Source organism: Cibotium barometz, chromosome 17 (assembly GCF_041138505.1).
Source record: "Cibotium barometz isolate CiBa-2024 chromosome 17, ASM4113850v1, whole genome shotgun sequence".
Lineage (NCBI taxonomy): Eukaryota > Viridiplantae > Streptophyta > Polypodiopsida > Cyatheales > Cibotiaceae > Cibotium > Cibotium barometz.
The window spans coordinates 44,683,388-44,690,320 of record NC_141062.1 but is presented as its reverse complement, the minus strand read 5'-3'; positions in this window follow the sequence as shown (position 1 = coordinate 44,690,320).

Below are 6,933 nucleotides of genomic sequence, written 5' to 3'. Positions count from 1 at the left end.
CTAAACAAGTATTCATTTTGATTAAAATGCATTCACTTGAATTTATTTTTGAATGTGAGGCTATGAGAGTAAATTTTGAAAGAGCTAGAGTTTTTAAAAGATACGTGGGCATTCAAAAACGTAACCAAAAATGAGATCCATATGTTTGATCTTTTGATTCCTCCCTTACGAAAAGTAATTTATCAAATTAAGCTTAATTTATAAATATATTACAATAAATTTATGTCATTTTTGATGAAATTTATTAAAGTTGTTGTGCTTGCACACTCACCATAGTAAATCGTGGTATAGAATCTCGTCATGCATACATTTCTTTTACAGAAATAAAAATCATATAGTAATAACATAGTAAAATAAAAATAATCCAAATTAAGAGAATTTATAAAATTTTGAGAATCAAGATGGTGTATGAACCGAAAACATCACAATTACTTATGTGCTCTTAGCTACCATACATCTATGGTGTGCATTTTTTCACTTTAAAGAGGCTCAAAATAGTCATAATAGACATAAAAAGAGCCTCAAGATAGTTATAATAGTCTTGATTTTTGTGAAGTATGTGAAAAATTATATCTTAGATTATTGGAAGATATATATCAAGCACATATAATAATTTTGGTATTTAATCTTATTTGGGATGGATTTAAAGGACTAAAGGATTATTTGTTTTGGTGAAAAGATCCCTAATAATGACCTTGGAATTTATTTAGAAAAATGTTTTTGGACCTTGATGACTTTTGTTCTCACCAACTTAATCTCATTTTAAGAGTGTTCAACCAAAAGGAATACCTAAAAGGAACTGCTTTCAAAAATAGTATTAAAAATATCTCTAAAGACACCAAAGTTGGATTTCATGATGTATTTTTGGCATGTAAAACCAAGTGGATAATGGAGCCTTCTTATTTCAAGAAAAAATTATGCACAAGCAATTGAATTTGCACTATCAAGTTTTAGACAACATTTCTCAAGTATTTATAGTAAATTATTAAATGTACTAGTCTTAAAAGATATAATGTGCTAGCCATTACATAAAATATGATAGCCATAAGACTTGCTTTGGAAGAGATAATGTCTATCTCAAAGCTTGTATAGAAAACGGTAAGCCTCAAAGTGACATGTCTTGCTTAATCTAATGTAACAACTAAAAATTAAGCTAATTCTATGTCCAAAATCCATGTGGTATAAAATAAAAAAGAAATATTTAAAAAACATAAACCAAAGATTTAAATATTTTCAATCAAATGTGTGCATCAAAACTCAGAGTTTCTACACTATTACATGATTAGACATCTACTAATCATTGATACAGTCTACATTGTTACCTTTACATTTGTGTGCTAAATTATAATGAGTTGTAATCTTCTAGATACATCATTGATACAGTCTACATTGTTACCTTTACATTTGTGTGCTAAATTACAATGAGTTTTAATCTTCTAGATACATCATTCAATCAAATCAACTATTTGAATCACTATATTTGAGAGAGAGTCACCAAATTTGCTTATGCCCACCATTTAATTGTGCCACAATAGACACCATCGCAAGCACATCTCTATCACAAACTAAAACCACACCATGTAGCTACATAGGATACCACTTATGCTTACTCACAAGAATTGATGGGGAAAATCGCTTACTTATTCACAAAATCTCTTTCCCATAAGAAGAGTCCCTTCTAGCTCTTAAATTCTCTTACTCCACCTACTACATCAAGGTCAAGTGTATGTAGTAAATGCATCCAAAATCACTAGCATGAAAATGTTACCAATTATTTTTCTTAACTAGCCGTAGACCCCAAATTAGCCCTTGAATCTAAAAGAATTAATTTGGTCAAAAAATAATCAATCCAAACCAAGAGCAACCACCTTATATTTAATTTTGATTCATCAATCTCAACTTGCATAATCAATTTAAAAACAAGTTGGTATACATGATTCTAATCTAAAAGCGCATGCATTTATATTGGTACATGATTCTAATCTAAAAGCATATGCATTTAGATCGGTACACATATGCATTCAGATTGGTATACCATTGGGTTAGGTACACCTTTGAATTGATATGTTGCAATATCAATAAATTGTTAACTTTTTAAATCAATTAATATACCATTAGCATTTAGCTCAATTAGTAGATTGATTAATATGCTATCTTTAATCAATAAGATCGATATATTAAACAATTATTATGTGTAATAAAATGTTTACTTTTGAAATCAATATATATGCCTTTAGCTTTTAGATCAATTGTATGCCATCTTCATCCATACATTTATATGCGATTGATTAATACACTATATCTTTTAATTAATTTTAGATCAATTGTATGCCATCTTCATCCATACATTTATATGCGATTGATTAATACACTATATCTTTTAATTAATACACACCACCTTAGGTCAATTGTTGTTATCGATTATGAAAATTATTTATATGCGATTGATTAATACACTATATCTTTTTATCAATACACACCACCTTAGGTCAATTGTTGTTAGATCAATTGAATGCCATCTTTATCCATACATTTATATGCGATTAATTAATACACTATATTTTTTAATCAATACACACCACCTTAGGTCAATTGTTGTTATCAATTATGAAAATTATTTAAATATTTTTGTGAAAATTTATTATTATTATTTGCCACATGGTCAGTGACTTACCACCAAGTACTGGTCACATGTTAGTTAGATAGTCACTGGATATAATCTTGTGCATGTACATTTGATAGCAAATCAATGGCAGGGTTAGAGCAGACGGCATGATGATGGTTACACATTTTTGGCGTGCATATTAGATGCACATTTTGGCATCACTATGTTCACGGGCGATATTATATTTTTGATGACGTTATATTTTTGTACCATTTTATGTGGTGGCTTGGTGACCATCATTATCTTGTACGTAAAATGGCAGCACACATATTTACTATGCACATTTGTTATAGGTACATATCTATTCAAATGGTTTGTTGACCCTTAGTAGATCGTTCATATTAATTCATGCATGAAACTTTGCTAAAGTCAAGGTACAAAGATGGTTCACATTACTTTCTGCATGACACTTTCCTACAGTTTAGGGGGGCAAGGTCCAACGTGGAGTGTAAAAGTCATTTTTGGCTCACAAAATAATAAAAAAGATATCTAAATACACTTACTTGAAAGCATGAGCCATCAAGCATGTGGGGGGAGATTGTACCCAGTGTGTGTGTCGTGCATCTTCTCTTCTTTCATGTTCTTGCAAGTTTATTTCTCAATATGCTATGGTGTTTTGAGAGAGGTAGAGTGATCTTTGTCCATTATTTTATTGAATTTATGTATGAGGACCACAACCCTCCTATTGCTGCAAAACAATTGTACACCATGTCCATCCACACGTTGATATGTGATTGATTAATACACTATGTTATTTAATCAATACACACCACCTTAGATCAATTTTATACCATGCCCATCCATACGTTGATATGTGATTTATTAATACACTATATTGTTTAATCAATACACACTACCTCATGTCAATATGTTTACCAATTGGTATATGTCTATAAATTGGTATATCCTTTCCTTAGCTTTTTGAGGAGGTCAGCGCCATTGGTTGCTATAGTAGATCCCAATTGTGTTATGTTGACGATTATCTCCTAGAGACAACATGGAGCCTAGAGCTTCTTCTGTACACTATAGCTCCTCTTTTTACTTGCCTTCTTTTGATGTGCACCACCTGTTTTGCTACGTCTCTCTCCTAATTTTCTTTTGATGAAGAAATGTTGTGGGCTTGTGTAATAAAAACAACTTCGGGTATGGTTTTTCCAAAACTAGGTGTCGTGCTCGTTTTTATTAGCTAACTTGGAAAAAAAAAAGGGGGGGCTCATGCATATCCTAAGGTTTAGTCTAGCCCACAAATAACTCAAGAATGGCCTATAAAATCTTGAGTTAACTAAATTGTGAGGAGAGCCCACCAGTTTAGTGTAGTTGCCCATAATAAGCTTTCTTGAATGGTAGGCCAAACCATCCAAGAGATGGTTGTGCATGCTCAAAGGGCCTAGTTGGGTTATTAGAGGAACCCTCCCCCCCCCCCCCCCTTCATTTTTCCCATGCCTAGTTCTATGCCTAGATGCTATGTTTTTCATCATCATTATGATCTACACTAGTACATAGGATACTTTACCTCTCATAGGCCTAGTCAATTAAGCTTGTACATCTTTATTAGGCTACTTTCTTGAATGGTAGGCCAAACCATCCAAGAGATGGTTGTGCATGCTCAAAGGGCCTAGTTGGGTTACTAGAGGAACCCTCCCCCCCCCCTTCATTTTTCCCATGCCTAGTTCTATGCCTAGATGCTATGTTTTTCATCATCATTATGATCTACACTAGTACATAGGATACTTTACCTCTCATAGGCCTAGTCAATTAAGCTTGTACATCTTTATTCGGCTACTTTTGGGCACTAAAACCCAAGATTTAAAAAAAAGTCGTGGAATTTTTTAGGGCTTGGAGGTCTACACATCACCCCTAGCAAGGCTGCACATCAAGAATCAAGGTTACATTCACTTTCTGAGGGCTTGGAGGTCTACACATTCACTTTCTGAGGGCTTGGAGGTCTACACATCACTCCCTAGCAAGGCTGCACATCAAAAAATCAAGGTTACATTCAAGTAGGTGCCGAAACCCCTTTCAAAAATCAAGGTTATATTTAAGGAGGTGCCCAAAAACATTTCAAAATTTTGAATTTTTGAAGTATATTTATCATTTTCTCTCATTTAAATTTAATTATTTGAATAATATGCAAGAATATTGTTTTTCTTTACTTTTACATTCTCTATGAATTATCAAACAATAGAAAATGGTATTTTAGTTATAGTTCGTGACCCCTTGACTATAAAAGCACTAAAATAAATTTATTTATATAGATTAGATGGTGTATCTTAGTCTATTTTGTAGGAATGGCTTGAATCAATAATTTAAGTATGTTTTAATAATTTAACGATCCCTTAAAGAAGGAGGATATATATATATATATATATATTTGTAAGGAAACCCTTGATTTTTTATTTGGGGATTTTTTAGAATAAAATTAAGGCCAAACTCTAGTTGGTTGGATCTTAGAAAAATCCTAGAGAGAGAGAGAGAGAGAGAGAGAGAGAGAGAGAGAGAGAGAGAGAGAGAGAGAGAGAGAGTAATATGGAACCATGTCTCAATGAAGGGAAAGATAATTAGACCTAAGAATAAGAGTAAATCCTTACCCAAAGGTCATGGCTATAATTTTACATGAACTAATCCTTGAAGATCAAAGAATTACCCTAGTCAAATAAGAAGAATTTGGTAGAAAACACCCTAATTCAGGTAATTAGTTCGTATAGGTTAAGGAAACTTAGGTGAGCAATGGATCTTAGGAATGGAAGGGATAAAATGATGAAGTTCTATGTAAACAAGAAAATTTGTGAGAAATTGAAAATATTCGATTGCAACCTAATGTGCATGCAAGAATGCACTTAAAACCTTCATTTCAAAATGATCCTCTTTTTTAAGGGTTAAAAATTCTTAAGAATATTAGAATTGGAGAATTAGAATTCTCTAAGATGTAATGGGAAAATCTAGTGAAGTGACCATACTTCCAGAGAGATAAGGAACGTTAAGATGATGAAAAGAAACCAAGAAATATAAGATATGTTTTTAACCTTAGAAAAAGTAGAGAATATTCACTCTTGAAAGAAAGACCTTGATAAGTAGACAATATAATCAAGAAAGATTAGGTAGATCTCGAGATATCGAGATTTTCTCATGGTACCTCGCATGGAGCTATACTTTCCAACTTGGGTTGAGCGGAGGCATTGTTAATTTACACACAACTCCATCACTACTTGGTGTAGTCTCAAGACGTCCAAGAGAACATCTCCCTTGCCACCATCACTACTTGGTGTAGTCTTAGGACATCCGAGAGAACGTCTCCCTTGCCACCATGATCCATTTTAGGATGAGAATGATATCCTAGCTTAGATTGTATGGGCTTATACCTAGGAACTTTAGGACCTTTAGTGTAATGAAGTAGTAGGTGTTTGGGTGCACATGCACATGGGGAAATGGAGCCTAGGCACTTGGGCTTAGAGACATTTACATGTGTACCTTTAGGGAACCCTATATGAGGCATAGGGATGATGGACATTGTACCTTTTTTATCATTATACTTGACATTTACATGTGTACCTTTAGGAGACCCTATATGAGGCATAGGGATGATGGACATTGTACCTTTTTTATCATTATACTTTTTGATATCTTTTGGATATTGGTCATCTCATGACTTTTCAGAGCCTCATGGCTTTCAACCTAGGCCTCTGGAAGGCTATTTTCATCCTCTTTGGTGTGGGAGGTTAACTCAATTAAGCATCATGGATCTTGTATTAATCCATGATGATTTGTCTCTAATCTGAGCTTTATGATTCACTCCATTCCAATTGGTATCAGAGCTCTTGGCTTAGATCCTTGCTTAGGGAGTGATTAGTTTTAATAATTTTCGAAACTGAGTTTCATACAGTTTTCAAATTTGCTAATTTCTTGTTTGATAAGATTAGCAAAGAAATTTTTATTAATCATTTTCGAATTTATATTAAACACTATTTTTTGAATCCTAATCCTATTTACTGTTTAGTTCTTGATTTTCTTGATTTTCAAATTAAGGTTTACTAAGATTTTAACAACCAAAATTGAGAGATTTTCTTGCATTATCTTGCTTGAAGAGCTTGCAATTCTAATTATTAATCTATTAAGCCTTGACTTCCATTCTATTTTTCAAAAATCTTGGAGTTCTTGGAAGAGATTTACAAGAAGCTGGTTTCTTAAGCAGTTTTACAAAGAATTCCATTACAATTTCAAAGATTACTGTGCAAATTATTGTACAAAGTACAGATTGCTATGCAAGTTTC